Below are 15,579 nucleotides of genomic sequence, written 5' to 3'. Positions count from 1 at the left end.
TCTGTGGCACAGACTGCTTTCTGAAGGGGCCTTGGGACCTGTGCCTTGGTTCTCCCCACCCCCAGCCAGCTCCAGCACGTGTCTTGGATCCCCCAGCCCCCAGCTTGGGGTGTAACGGTGGCTTGATGCCCATCCATCACCAGCCTGGTGATTAAAGACATTTAATTAAGGCCAGAGCTGCTCCCTGGCTGGGTCTGGGTGCTGAAGGCTGTCCCGCGGCAGGGCAACATCACCACCGACAGCCGGGAGGGTTTCCCAGGGAAGGGGCGTCAGGGACCGGCTGGGAGATGCAGCTTTGGCTGCAGGAGGTGCGGGATGGAGCCTCGTGGTACCGACCCTGCCCCTCGCCGCCACCAGCCTCTCCCAGCAGCTCCGTCTGGCAGCAGCGAGATGTGACGGGGACACCGGTAAGGTCACGGTGACCACGGGTGACCGGGGATGAGGGTGCTGCTCCCGCGCCTGCGCGAGCCGATGGGCAGGAGCGGAGGAGGACGGTGGAGCTGTCGGATTAACCCATCGTTAATTTTTTCATCTTAGACTCAGGTGTGAATGTTTCCCCAGGCAGAGCTCAAGGCAGTTTGCACCCAGGTTTGGGTGCTAACCCTCCAGTCTTCGGGGGTCCCAGCAGCCCAGGGAAGCGCCGGACACCCCTGAGCCCCCCAAGCATGTGCTTTGGGCTTGCAGTACTCATTAGCATGCCAAAGTCATTAATAAGCCTCCGAGGCAATTATTTACGCTTGCAAAATGCGTGTGGCTGCAATTAAGGAATACAGCGGATTGCGGGGGATGAATAAAACATCGACGCGACCTTGTGCGGCGCGGGGAGCGCAGGACGGGCAGCCCCGTGCCGGCAGCGTGCAGGACTGGGGCTGATGCGCTGTCCCTGGGGTGCCATGGGGCACCTTGGGGTGGGACAAGGCTGAAACGGGGGCATCTGGACCTGTATTTTTTTGCAGTCCAGTCCAGCGAAGGTGTCTGAGCGATACCGGAGGGAGCCTGGCCCCAAACACTTTGCGGTGGAGTTCCGGGCATCCCTATGTGTCCGTCTGTCCCACAGGGGACATGTCCCCAGGGTGAAAGTCACCCTGCACCCCCCCTCGGGACCCCTGAGAAATCCCAGAGGAGGAGAGGGAGCAGGGAAAGCAAACTGGAGAGCTGGGTGCTGCTGGAGCCCTCCCTGCCATCCAGGCAAGGGTGTCCCCCCCCAGGACCCCCTCTCCCCCTGGGGCTGGGGGAGATCCTGGCCCTGAAGGATGCTGTGGTCCCTGGGTGGGGACACAGGATCCAGCCCCCTGCGGCACGGCGGGCGGGTGTCTCTGGGGCGGGGCACAGCGAGGGGCTCTCTGGCATCCAGCTGTTGCCAGGGGTTGAAACGGGCTCGGGGTGGCTCTTGGGGACAGTCCCCAGGGCTGAGCCTTCACCTCGCTCCATGGGGAGGCCACGAACACGTGTGTGGTGCAAAACCCCGGTTCCCAAATTTCCAGTCCCCAAACTGGGATGGCTGACGACATTCGGGGTCTGGATGAGCCCCCTCCCCCGGGACATCCCACCGTCCCCTCCTCGGCTGCCAGCCCCGTAGGTGCCATGTCCCCAGGGCTTTCCCCTCTCTCCTCCGCACCGCCCAGCCTGGCCAGGAATAAGTGCAGGCAGCAAACCCGGCAGCTGCCTGCCTCGCCAGCGCTCAGCCCCGGAGCTCCCTCTTCAACTTTCGGGGAACTGGGCACTTCCATTCTGATTTTTCATCAGCGCTCGAGAGGTGCAGCCATGGCTTCCACCAGCAAATCCTGATGCTGGTTCCCCTCCCCTGCCCTTCCCCTCCCTGCGCAGCCTCTGACCAGAGCCCACGGGAGCTCTGGGGCTCTGTCGCAGCCCTGGGCTCTTGGGAGCGGGTGGCTGGGCTCCACCTGGGGCTGTTCGTGTCCTTGCAACGATGGAGAAGTCTGGACGGTCCCTGCTAGGTGCATGGAGAGCCTGGGGGGCTCCCACGGTGGCTTTGCCCCGCTCCCAGCGCTCCAGGTTTTGGATGCTCGGAAGTTTCAGCGGAGGCTGGTGCCTCTTCCTGCCTCCCCCTGCCTTGCCCTCCTCGAGACACTAAACCCTCCATGGGGTGGATGTGTCATTTTTAATGCACAACCCGAAATACCTTAAACAACCCCACAGCCTGCCCCTCCCCGGCCAGGTCCCCCATGCCGCTGCGGTGACGGGGACAGCCACCACCGGTGCCACCAGACCCCATCCCTTCCCCACTACCCACCCTGAGCCACCCCCGGGGACACGTCTGTCTCGCAGGTGCAGGATCTGGCACACAGATACCCGAGCATCCACGTTTTGCTTCGCAGTCCAGGCTTGCCCAGGGTTCAAACCCCTGCACTCCAGCCCCTCGGGTCACCCACGCCTTGGGGCTTCGCTGCTGCCCTTCTCCCCCGCATTTTTTCCAGCCTTGTCAAAAAAAAATCAGCTCTTTGCTGTTCAGCGGTTTCCTTGGCAACCTGTTTTCCCCATCCTCTTGCTCAATTCCTTGCTAGCCCCCCCTGGCCCTGGTCGCCAGTCCCCAAGGCACAGTGGCAGGTCCCTGTCTGCAGGGATGGAGCGGGAGGTGGTGGGTCCTGACCCCCACCGGGAGGGCTGGTCCTGGGGGGCCCTCAGCCAAGGCTCGCTGAGTGCCTGGCCTGCTTGGAAAGGGGATGGAGCAGCTGGTGGGGAATCATGTTGGAATCGAACCAAATTAACACGATTCTGGACTGGCCTTTATCCCTCTATGCGGGTCCCAGTGTTCCCTCCACCCTGTGCAGTGCCGAGGGGTGTCGGGTCCCTCTGGACCCTCTCTGGGGTGATACCATGGCTGCACAGCCCCCCAGGAGCCTGGCAGCGTTTTGAGGGCTGCTTCTGGCCCATGGTAGCATCTCCAGGTCCGTCAATGAAGCCCAATCCTGTGTGTGCCTTGGGCTGTGGCATCGCAATGTCGTGCACGTCAGGCTGGCACGTCCTTCGCCAACAAAGCCTGGCACTGCCGGGATTTCAGCCCGAGGTGAGGAATGTGGGGATAGAGGGGAACGGTGGGGCTCACACCGACCCCTCTCCAAGCCCTGAGCTGGGGCATCGGTGCGGTGCTGAGCACGGGGCGCTGGGCTCACTCTGCACCATCAGGGCTTGCAGAGCCCTCGACTCCAGGGTGCACCCACAGGGCTGTGTTCAACGGGACCCTCGTTAAGGCTGCCCCGCAATTAGCCGCGAGGTCCTGACGGTGCCCAAGCCGCCCCACCGGCTCGCGTGCCTTGCGGCGCCTGGAAACCCGAGTGATATTTAGCCGTAGCTTCGTCAGCTGTTTTGTTTTCCCTCTCCTTAAAGGTCAGGAGGCTCTGCCTGGTGTTCCCGCTGCAGAGCCATGGGGATTGCCCTCTCCGGTCACCGGCACCGGGGCAGAGCTGCTCGTCCAGGTGACAACCTTACTCCTTATCCAGCATCCCGGCAGCCATCCGTGCATCCAGCTCTTAGCCCTGTGGTATAGCCCTGCTTCACCCTCCTTCACTTCAGGGCTGCTTGAATTTGCGGTGGGAGAAGAAAAGGTGCATTAAATGGATTAAACTGACCCTCTGCTTGCTGCAGACTCAGAGGGGATGAGCTCAAGAGGTGCCCGAAGAAAGGATTTGCCTTCAAAAGGGATACACAAGATGAAGAACAGACCCCAACCCCTCCATCCCAGCTGCCCGCGTCCCCGTTTGCAGGGATGGCCCTTCCCCTCCCAAGGGAATATCCCCACTTCTCGTAGCCAGAAGGACCCACAGAAGCTATTTCCACACCCCCAGCTCCTGGCTGGGTGCTGATGGGCAGATTCCCCGCTGCCCGTCCCCGAGCGGACGTGCTCGCTTTGCAAGCTGAGCAATCAATGGGTAATTATCCGCCAGGCACAGGCGCTCGCTGCCTCCCCAGACCTCAGAACCCACACGCAATATTTATCTGCCCCTTGTCAGTAGACAGGACCCGGCTCTCCCGGGAGAACCGTGGCGGCTTTGCCACATCGCTCAGGGCTGCTCTGAGGGGTGATGTCCCCGAGGTGGTGCTTGGCATGGCGGGGACCATGCCCGGTGTGGGGGACCGGGGAAGCGGCCAGCCCTGCTTAGGAATTGAGCTGATCTACTATAAAATGCAGCACTGGGGTTGTTTTGGGAGGGCAGGAATGATGCTGAGGATGCTGACAGGGTGTGGGGGGGGACACCCCAGAAAACTCCCCGTGCACTGGAGAGCCGGGAAAGGCACCCGCCGTGCCCCCCAGCGCAGGGATGCATCAGAGCACTGTGGAGCTCAGGGACACCAACAGCTATTCCCCAAATCGCAGTGGGGCTGCTCGATACCCCCAAAGCTGAGAAGACCCGGCTCCAGCCTGGGACTTGCGGCTAGATGAAAGCAAGAGCTATAGAAGCCCCAAATTCTTTAGGGGGGGGGGGGCACATCTGGTGCATGTCCTTTGAGCAGTGGCTCAGTTGGAGACTTCCAAGCACTCAGCTGCTCTGCTGATGGGCTTTTTGGGGGGGAGGTTTGTTTTGATGAAACCCCAAAGCTCTGGTTTTCTTGAGCGTAAGGTGCTGCCTCCGCTCCGGGGTCAGGGGTGTGAGGGGATCTGGGAGTGGATCCCATGGGTGTTGGCTGTCAAAGGGTGCAGAGATGTGGTGGGTCCCGAAATACCTCGAGGAGCTGGGTAGGGGTATGCGGGGCAATCACAGCAGGACAGCCCAGGCACTGAAAATAACACAAACATCACTAAAAGAGGGGAAAAACATTGCTGAGCCTCCCCGTGCCTGCTCCGGCTCTGGGCTGGGATGCAAGCTGGGCGATCGCCGTTCTCCTTCGTCGTTCTGCATTGATGCGAGTGAATCAGCCGCTGCTGCGGAGCAGCTCCGAAAACAAGCTGGTGATTGCCCAAGCCAGCCCCACTGCCCGGTTGCTTATCTCCAGCCAAGCCAAAATACTCAGAGCAAAGCCATGGAGTTGGGCTGGCTGGGTATTTGGGGTCCTTTTTCTTGCAAAACAAGGGGGAAAAATCAGTTTGTCACCTGCAACGTTTGCAGTCCATCGGAGGGAAACGGTTCCCTGAGTTGCCGGGGTGCAATTCTGCAGCGCCCTAAAGCATCCCCCAGCCTCCCCCCAGGCTATGGATGCATCAAATGAGCCCACACCTGACCCAAACCTTTGCTTCTAAATTGAAACGTGTTGCATGGAAAATTACAGAATATTCTTCTCCTGAAGAAAAACCCCTGCCCTTTTGTTTCCTGGCCAAAGAGGTTTGCTGAGTTTGCAGAGCACTTTGATCTCCGCCTTCCTAAAATCACAGCGCTTGGCAGAGACTTTTTTCCCCTGCCTTAGCTGAACAGGCAGAGGAGGAAAAACTGAGCAAAGATCTCCCATTAAAAGCAAAAAAAAAAAAACCCCACCCACAAATATCAACCTTTCTCAACATTCAGCTGGAGCATGCTCATCCCTCTCGGGGCCGGGACGGAGGAGAAGTCGGGGAAAACACCCCAAGAAATGCTACAAAACCGCTCCCCCAGGCCACCTGAATTCCCATCCCTGCGCTTCCCACATCGGCAAGTCGACCTAAATATTACAGGGGAAAAAAATGAATTACCACATTGACTTTTTCGCCCGACACTTCTTTTTCTCCCTGCCAGGAGCTCTCGGGCACTCAGCAATTAGGAGCTGCAGATTAATCTTGAGTGATCTAATGAAGTGCCACGCGGCTTGAGGAAAGGGATGGCAAGCAGTGGCGGGTTGGTCTCTGGATGAGCACGGTTTGAGGCCAGGTTTGGGTCCGAGCAGAGCACCCAGGGTAGGAGGGCGGTGGAAAAGAGGAGGGGACTGGGGAGCTCAATGGGGTGGTTCAAGGCTCGACCCCATCCCCTGGTCCTCTGCATCCCACCGCAGGGAGCGGGCAGGGTTTGAGCTGCGGGAGAGAAATGATCTTTGCACATTTTCTAACCCCGATTTGCTTGTCTGCAGCATCCCCAAAGCCACTTTCCACCATCCCAGCCACACGTAGCGATGAATCCCTCGAGCGAAACGTGCCCCAGGCTGGCAGGTTGGGGTTGTGCCCCTGCTCTGCTTCACCGTGCCTGTGCCTTCTCTTTGCAAGGTCCCCGCGAACCCGAAAGCTGAGAGCAGCTGGCAGCGAAGGCCACATTCTTCCGACGAGCTGCCTTGTCTTTCCAAAGTGAAAATATAAATAGCTCGCCCTGTAACGAAGTCATTACCCAGGAGCCGTGCCACCACCGCCAGCCGCTCTTAGCAAACCCATTACCCACAGCAGCCAATTTACTCCCGAGTCTGGCAGGGTCAGCAACCGTCAGGGAAGCGAACGCTAATTAATCGCACTCTGCAAAGCAGCCTGGCCGAGCGCGGCGTGCAATTAGTGAGTTAACTGCAGCCGCTGCTGCCCTGGGATTGTGGCGGAAGGGGTGACCGAGCCGCCGTCGGCCACGCTGGGGAGGGACCCGCTCCAGCTCTGCAGCGATAACTCCGGGTGAGGGCAACATCTCCGTGTCGGGGACGTGCGTGTCACGCTGCGAACGCAGGCATCGGCGAGGCCGTGGCACTCTGCGTGTCTACGGGCATCCCTTCGCCCCCCGCACCACCCGCCCTGGTCCAGCACCCATCACGAGCTGTCCCCTCCGTCCAGGGGACACGCTCCCTCTGCCCAGCCGTTTTTGCAGGTAAATGTGATATTTCCTCGGGGCAGGAGAGATGCTCTGAATATAAAAACTGCCGGTGATGGGCGATGCAGAGCCCCGGGAGGAATCCTGCGCTAATGCCCTTCCACCGCCGCCGCCGTGAGTCATCCAGGCCCTCCGAGGATCCCGGCTGCGCTTGGATACGGCGGAAGGTAGAAGCACGAGGCGAGAGGAAAAATTGCTTCACTCGTAAGATATCTTGGCTACGGCAAAGAAAAAACGTCCCCTTGCCACCCACCCACAGCTCCAGTCCCAGGGCCACGGGAGGGGGGTTTAGCGTTTGCTGTGGGGTAGACAAGGAGAGAGGCTCATTTAGCAGAGAAATGGGAGCACTTAGCCCGGGAACATTTCAAGTCATTAATGGAGCGCAATTATTAGTGTTTTTCTTCCCCCGGTAGCTGGTATCTCTTTGCGGGCGGGAGGAGGAGGGGTCTCTCCGCTGGGCTGGTGGGAAAAATCCATCCTGGGGCTGGGAATCGGGTTGGAGCAACACCTCGAAGGCGGTCACCGGCAGACGTTGCCTCCCTCCACCCACGGCAGCATCGCTGCTCCGACGCTGCCGGTCACATCTGTACGGACACCTGCACGCTGCTGCCTCGGCGGGGACAGGAGGGTCCCCAGCTCCCGGGGACCACGGCCACCCCGGCTGTGCTCCCTGCTGCGCCGTGGGAAACGCGCAGCTGCCTTTGCGTGGGAAGGGCGAGTTAAAACCCCAAACAACAACAACGAAATTCCCTTAAATCAACAGTATTTTAGTGAAGCCAACAGCTCCATGCACCAGCGCTGCTTCCCGATGTGGCTCTGCCTCCGCCGAGCGAGGGAGCGAGAAGGGATCTCCACATCAAACACAGCCTTCCCCCCCAGAACTGCTGATGCCAAAACCTTGGGAGGGGGGAAAAAGATTCTGCTTCCAGCCTGTTTTCCTCTCCCTCGTAAACGAACATCTCCCACCAGCAGAGTGCTTCCTTCAGCCCAAGGGTTTCGTTAGGCATCGGTCATTTAATACTGCATTTAAATACTTGCGTTTGGCTCGCAGCCCCTTCACCTGGCTCTGAGAGGGGATGTTGGCACTTTGTGTTGAGAAAATGTATGTCTATATTTAGATAGGCAGGCAGATAGATATGGAAGAAGGATTCTTCCAACCATTAAACCACCTCTTTCAATTTTTCCTTATTATTATTCGATGTTTAACCACAGGCTGGGCTGGCCAGCGGCTCCTCGGGGACGGGCCAGCTGAGACCTCCAGGTCTGCAGCCCTAAAAGGGTTGTCTAGAAGAAAAACAATCTCAACCCTATAATCAGAGAAAAAAAAAATCTTCCCTGCAAGTGTCTTCCCAAGGCTGTGGCATGCGGGAAGGGGACGGGGATGTGGCCGGAGCTGTCTGTCCCCAGCTTCGTGCTGGGCTGTGATGGCTTCAGGGAGGAAGAGTGGGAGCGGGAGGGAGGAAGATCCTGCACATCTATGAGATGCAGGGGGGCTGCTGGGGGAATTCTTGTGCTTTTCAGGAGAAGAAAGAAAATGAGGAGAGAAATCACCTCCTGTGATCAGCTGTCGCAGGTTTTGCAGGCTGGAGAGGCTGGAGGAGGGGAGGCTGCCTTTGAAGCTGGGAGAAGCCTGAATGGGCGACGCAGCAGCCTTCGCTGGCACTGCTTCTCTTCCTCCAGCCCCTGCCTGCTCCCAGCCCCGCGGTGCTGGCAGCTCATCCTTGGCATGGCCAGAACAGGGGTGCCCAGCATCCCACCAGGGCCTCGGTGCTGCTTGCGTGCCAGGCTCTGGCAGCACTGGGGGCTTTCTTCAAGACCCACCACTGGTGGGATTCAACTCCTGTTTTAAGCCACCCCAGCTCGGACATGTCTGAGCATCTCCTCTCTGCTAGCAAAGACAGAACCAGGGTGCCAGCTTCCCCCGAGGAAGCCCCAGCACCATCCTCGCTGGTGTTCCCGCTCCTTTCCCCGAGCCACTTGCTCACTTTTCCCTGGATAACACCACGACCACAGAAGATCTGTACCATGCCCCTGGTCTCTGGAGGCTCTTGGTGCTGGCCAATGGACTGGGAACTCCGGCAGCGGCTCTGCCCCGCGGCTTGGCAGCGGCGAGGGAAGCAGGTGGCCGTCTTGGAAAAATCGGGCATTGGGCAGACCCCATCAGTGTCCCTTGGGATGGAGGAGGTGCTGACCTCCCCAGGTGCTCTCCCGAGGCCACCGGGACCGGCCAGGACAGATGGCAGCGGGCATCTGGTTTTGTCAGGTTGGGAAGCAAAGCAAAGCAAGACCCTCAGCGCTGGCAAAGGGCTGGAGGAGGGACCAGCCTGGGCGGCATCACCACAAACACCGACACGGATCTTCTGCAGCTCGCCGGGGAGGGTGGGAAGGTCCCTCACCTTATCTGAAGCTTTGAGGGCAGGTTCTTGCTGCCTGCTCCTCGCCAGCTGCTTGTACACGTTCACAGCACCTGGGAAAGGAGGATGCACATGATCCACCACGAGAAATAGGGCAAGCCCTCACCTTACGGCTGTGCTTGGCAGGACCATCACTGCAGACACGGAGCTTTCCAGAAGTTCCACTGGTAGTTGCAGCTCCCGAGGAAGAGGCTGAGCACCTCCAAAGGTTCAACCTGCAGCAATTTATTTGAAGACACAAGTTAGGTTTGCACCCACAGCCAGATGCTCTCAGCCCTCAGCAGCCATCAGGGAGGTGTGCATGGGCATGAGGTGGTACCGGCACCTGTGTCACTCGAGGCACCCGGGGGCTGAAATGCCCCCTGATGTAGGGGGGATGTTTGAGCAGAAAACACCCAACCAACAAGTTAATGGCCTCAGGTTGCATCAGGGGAGGTTCAGATTGGAGATTAGGAAAAATTTCTTTATTGAAATAATGTTTCAAGCATAGGAACAGGCTGCGCAGGGAAGTGGTGGAGTCCCCATCCCTGGAGGGGTTCAAAAAACGTGGAGAGGTGGCACTTCAGGACATGGTTTAGCAGGCATGATGGGGTTGGGGTGACAGCTGGACTTGATGATCTTAGAGGTCTTTTCCAACCTTAGTGATTCTGTGATTCTGTGATGTTGTTGGCTCTTCTGCTGGCGATTCTGTCTGGACAAGCCAGGGATGAGCTGGATGGAAGGTGGGTGGCTGGCTGGTGATCAAAGGGCTTTGCCTGGGCTCTGGCCAAGCCTGCATCCAGCCTGGCTCTGGCTGACCCCAGCTCCCGAGCCCTTCAGAGCTCGATCAAAGTGTCAGGGAAAAATCCTGAGCTTTGCTGAGCTTTCCAGAAGGAGCCCTGAGCCGGGCACTGAGCCGGCTGTCACCACTCCTGACCAAAGCTGTGCAGGTGAGCGATGCCGCAGCCTGAGTCCCCGCGGCAAGTCCCACCTTCAGGACCTGCTCAGCTCCTTTCAGAATCACCCAGAACCCTGCTATTAACCCAAGCACCACTCCGGGACCCACTGCCTGCAAGCCCATGCTGTGGCGGGGACGTGCTGGTCCCCGCTCTGCCCCACGGCCAGCCCATCGCTCTGCCCAGACTGGGCACTTGCTGGGTACGGCGAGCAGGCTCCCAGCTAGGCAGAAGAAGAGCCTTAATGACATGTATAAAATAAACCACCAGTGCTCAATCGTGTGTCATTGCCTCCCTGACCTTCACGTCTCGGTGCCCCGCAGGGACTGACTGACATGAGAGCCAAGCGTCAGTCGGAGCCGGATGCTCCTTCTCCAGCTCCTGACGCTGATGCCTCCAGGTCCGAGCCACCCAAATCTCCGTCCTTCAGCCCCAAACACAAACCTTAGCCAAACTCCTCTATGCTTTTCCACCAAGTTTCTGCCAAGAGGAGGTTTAATCTCATCTCCCCACCGCAAACCAGCTCATCCCACAGACATTTGGAGGAGCATGAAGGGGAGAACCGAGCTCTGTGCCTGGAGCAAGAGGCAGTGAAGCGGTGCCGAGGGAGAAGAGCCGGGCTGCGCCCTGCGATTCGGCACAGTTAGAGAGCAGCAGGATTGCAGCTGGGTTAGTGCTGACCTGGATTCACAACATCAAAGACGACACCAGCTTCCTCCCTGGCGGCCTCGGAGCCCTCGGAGGAGGAGAATCCACGGGCTGAACACCCACGCGCCCATCTCGGCCAGGCACCGGCTCCGTGGTGGGTGTGCGGTGATGGCTCGGCTGTGGGGACCGTGGGTCACGGCGGGAGCGTCCCTCCTGCTCCGGGTGTTGTGGCAGGAAGAGAAAAGGCTGCAGAAAAAGTAAATACATGCTGAGAAGGAAAACTGCCTCCTCCATGACCAGGGTGGTCAAAGACGACCCAGAGGGTCTAACTCAGGTCTGGCCCAGGTCTAACCCCATACTGTTGGTTCAGCAACAGGCGCCAGCAAACCCTCTGTCAGACCCGTGGGAGACAGACACACGGACCTTATTCCCTTAGGAAACCTGGACATAGAACCCCTCCCTGTCCCTTGGTAGCGCAACACGTGTGTCTGCACACACGTATGTGGAGCCCTCATCCCTCCGGCATGTCATGACCAGCCACAGGCACCAGGACTCATGGACCCCATGTCCCAGGCAGTGGGACACACAGTCCCCACATCCCAGCCTCAAGGGACCTGCTCCCTGCCACAGAAAACCCAGGCTGAGCCCCTTCGGGGAGCCCAGGGCTCGTGTTCACATCAATTCCCTCCATCAGCAGCTCAAAGCTTTATTTTTCCATCACAGCTCCGGCTCGGAGCAGCATCCCGCCCCGGATCCCCCCCTCCCCAAGCTGGTTCATTTGCGAGATGACTCACAGGTTGTTAACGCTCCCGACGCGCATCGGATGGGAAGCAGTGATGGAAAGCAGTGATGCCACCTCCGAGAGCCAGCCGGGGAGGGAGGGGGACAGCGCGGCCTCGCAGCTCCCCGAAATCCGGGGAGACGCTGCCAGTTCCCAATCAATGCGCCATTGTCAGCCGAAGGCGGCACCGAGCGGGGGGCTGAAAATACCTAAATAAGCAACAATCAGGGAAAAAAAAAGACTCCTGTGGGGACTGAGTCCCCCGGGGATGGGATGTGGTGCAGCGTCCTGCGCTGCCAGCATGGCTCGGAGGGGCTGGCGGTGCCTGTGAGCCAGGCACTGGTCCTGTCCCCGTCCCCGCTACGGGGCCAGGCACGAGCTGGGGTGGGGGAAAAGGGTTCTGTCACCCCTCGAATAAAATAATCCATTTGGAGGCGTTTTTCAAGGAAACAGGATGAACCAGCTGATGCACCCACCCTGTGTTTGTAAGGACCCAGCCCCGGGTGGGAGCAGGGGCTTGGGGCAGGCTGGCACCATCACCAGCTCAAGCCCGGTGAGGGGACAGTCTGGGTTGCGTCCCTGGGGCACTGAGAACATCTCAGGGACACTGGTGGCATCACCTCCTGGGACACCGCTCACCTCCGGGCATGGGATGGCTGCCTGCAAAACGCTGAGCGGAGATTTCCCACCCAACCGCCTGACCCGGCTCCAACCCCGGCCACCTCGCCGCACGGCCACCGCGATGCCGATACCCTGCCCTCGGAAACAGCCTCCCCGCACACAAAGCCGAGGAAATAACGCCGCAAAACACCCCCTCCCTCTCGCCGTTCAGCCACACATAATGGCGAGGCAGAGAGGAATCTCATCTAATTTTAACTCCCCTGACGGACGGGCTTTGTTCTTTTCCAGCAGCTGCCCCGCAAGGTATGAAAACACTCAGATCTGTTGACGTGGGAAAACAAAACACACAAATCAGCCCATTTTCCTCTTCAAGGCCAATTTACCTGGAGCTGTCAGCAGAGGCAGGGGAAGCGACAAGCGCTACCGAGCCGGGGGAGCAGCCTGGACCCCGCAGCTCAGTGGGTGTTGGGGCGGTTGGGTTGGTGCTCATGGAGCATCTGGTCCATTCACTCCCTTTCTTGCAAGCCCCAAAGCATCTCAGACCTACAGAAAACTGCGATATTTTCTGCTGCAATTCCCCAAGGCGTGGTTCTGGGCGTGTCCCAGGTCATCCCTCTAAACAAGGGGACCTGGGTGCAAACAGAGCCCCCCAAAAAGCGGTTCACCACAAGCTGGGGTCCATCCAGGTCCCTCCACTGCACTGACCTCTTGGGTTTCTCCTCAAGGCAAGGAGAGAGACAGAAATCCTCTGAGCACATTCAGCCCGCCCGTGCGAAGGGGCTGGGTTAGGATGGGGTGAATGAAGTACAAAGGCAGCTCAGGGGTAAATCCCACTGGAATATCAGTTACGTAAGGGCATGGATGGATGGATGGATAGATGGATGGATGGATGGAAGGATGGATGGATGGATGGAAGGAAGGATGGATGGATGGATGGATGGATGGATGGATGGATGGATGGATGGATGGATGGATGGATGGAGAGACAGACTCCTGTTTGGGTCACACAGACAGGACCGCTCTCACCACCACGTAACCTCGTCCCTGCCTCTCGCTGAGGCTGCTGCTGCTCCCTGCCCCCAGCACCCATCCCCTCCCCAGGATGCCCAAAGGGTGAGCAGGGTCCGTGAGGACCAAGCAGCTCTGGCAGCCACGTGGCAGAGGCACGGTCACGCTCAGCCCCGACCTGGCAGCTTCATTAATGACGGAGGATTCGTTTGGGCACTTCCTCACTGCTTCCTGTGCCTTGTGGGAGGCCGCAGGCTGTTACAGCCCGTTTGCTCCCTGGCTCGGGGAGGTGCAGGGCAGAGCACCCCGTCAGCCCTCCTGCAGCACCCACCGGGTGCAAGCACGACCCTGCTCCTTTTGCATGACGTTTTCTGGGTGCTGCAGCACCCACTTGGGTTTCCAGCCTCATGGGAGCCTAGATCCCATCTCCACCTTCTCATCTTTGACCTGGAAAACCCCCGTGGCTCAGCCTCGAGCCGTCCCGGTGAAGCTCCTTGTGCAGCAGCAGGAGCTCACCCTGCTCTGCCCGGGTCGCTGTCTGCCTCGCTTCACCCAGCTGCCTCCTCGCGTGACGAGCCCCCTCCCAGCTCTGCTTACGCATCCTGCTATTTTTAGTCTTCGCCCGCAGACCCCGCGACGGGTCCACAACCCCGAGGGCAGACGGCTTCGCCGAGCAGAAGGGAAAGGAGCTGGTGGGCTTGACAGGAGCCGCTGCCTCCCCGCACCATGTTCCTTCCTTCCCCCCGGGAGGGCTTGCTACCGAGAGCAAAGCCGCGCAGACGGAGTCCCTCCCTTGGCAGGGTGCAGACGGAGGAGTCAGGAAACCTCCTGAGCAGGGTCTGATTTTGACTTCTGGTGCTGTGGATTTTGTTGAGAAGTTTATCCATTTGCTGCCACGCCGGGGTTACTTTGGCTCCTCTTGAGCGCCTGGAGACGCGGCACTCCATCGACAGCCCTGCAAAACGCTTTTGGTGAAGGCAAGTGGAAAAGCAGGCAAAGGGATGGAGAAAAACGTGCCCGCACGCATGGTGTGTCACTGCCCATGGGTACCACCCGGCACCGGTTCACGCCAGTGAACCACTGGGAAGGGGCACGGACACGGACAACAATGGGACCAGGATGCAGCAGCCACGGTGGCACCTCAGGAGGTCCCCGTCCCCGCAGGATCGGTCACAGATGCTGAGCTCCAGGTCTGAGCAGTGTTCACTTTTAAAGCAAAACCCTGCACAATTAAAAAAACGGGTTGTGTAGCGTCGGGAGGTGAGAAATTGGCTCACGAACCTCAGTGCAAGCCAGGGAAAGCCCACGCGCCCAACACCTGGGGCCACTTGTCCTGCCAAAAGCAACCCTCAGCCCAACTAAAAGCCACGTGGCCAGCTGCTCCAGCGCCACTTCTTCAAATTTTGGGTGAAAATCGAGTAAAAAGGGAAGTCAAGCATCAAGGAGGGGGAATAAAAATCACAGCTTCCCCTCTATGCATCACAGCTCTGAATAGTCGCAGCCAGGACTCAGGCTGGCTGCCAAGCTGGAAATTATATCAATATTTATATATTTATGCATTTGTATTATAGTTCTATACCTGGCAGAGCTGCCCTGGTGACCCGGCTCCCTGGCTCACACCTCGGCCCCGCGGCCATCGGCACAGGATGGAGCCGTCCCGGCGCTGCCGGAGCCCCGGGGCAAGGCTCTCCCCGGCAGGACCACGGCCAGACAAGGTGGGCAGCACCTATGGAGGTTCGGTGTCCAACAGAGTTGCCAAAAATCTTTGGGGAGAAGTCATCTCCCCCCTCCATTTCCTTCTCCATTAACCTCCAGTGATTCCCATGGATTTTGACTGGAGTCCTGCCAGAGCAGATTCACGGCTCCTGTGTGTTATTTTTATGGCCGTTTTAATTAAAAACAATAAATTCCGGAGGGGAAGAGGGTCTTCCCATGGTGAAATATGCCTTGTTGGGTTTGCAGGCTCTGAGTAAATCAAAACACGGCCGTGAGCAGCTACCGCCATAAATCCCCCCAGACGGACCCCAGCTCACCGGGCAGATGAGCACCATGAATTTTCCTGCCCGACAGCCTCAGCATCGCTCTCACCACCTCGCTTTAATTGAACTCCTCTCCCCCGAGCAGGGGTTGTCGGGAGGGGGTGGGAAGGGCAGCGTCCCCCCTTGATCTAGGATGTGGAGGAGAAAATAGGAGATAAGGCAACGCCATGGAGAACTTCCTAAGAGGAACAATCCCCGTGGGAGAGCAGGACTCGAGCCGAGATAACGCGGCACCGATAAAACTCTGAGTGCAGAGCGAAGCCCCGGCCGCCCGGGCTCCCTCGCTCCCGGCTGGGGACCGACCGGCACCAGCGATGGGAGCCAGGACTTGCGATGGGAGCCTTTGCTTCCCTTTGCCTGCTGCGTGCACAGCCCTGGGGCTCCGCGCCCCGCAACGGGGTGATGCCCCTCCAGCATGGCCTCCCT

At 59.1% G+C, this 15,579-nt stretch overlaps 1 long non-coding RNA gene across 2 annotated transcripts; it reads left to right on the top strand.

Moving 5' to 3' along the window:
• The first annotated feature begins 6,262 nt into the window (after window positions 1–6,262).
• LOC142363433 (uncharacterized) lies at window positions 6,263–10,322 on the top strand. Of its 2 annotated transcripts, none has more exons than XR_012765740.1 (3): window positions 6,263–6,514; window positions 6,731–6,911; window positions 9,764–10,322. It is a non-coding gene; the product is annotated as an uncharacterized LOC142363433 (long non-coding RNA). The 2 variants fall into 2 exon arrangements; XR_012765741.1 differs by lacking the exon at window positions 9,764–10,322 and adding an exon at window positions 7,471–9,756.
• The last annotated feature ends 5,257 nt before the right edge of the window (window positions 10,323–15,579 follow it).

The sequence above is a fragment of the Opisthocomus hoazin genome, chromosome 17 (genome assembly GCF_030867145.1).
Source record: "Opisthocomus hoazin isolate bOpiHoa1 chromosome 17, bOpiHoa1.hap1, whole genome shotgun sequence".
Lineage (NCBI taxonomy): Eukaryota > Metazoa > Chordata > Aves > Opisthocomiformes > Opisthocomidae > Opisthocomus > Opisthocomus hoazin.
The sequence above is the reverse complement of the archived record's forward strand: the minus strand, read 5'-3'. Positions and strand labels throughout refer to the sequence as shown.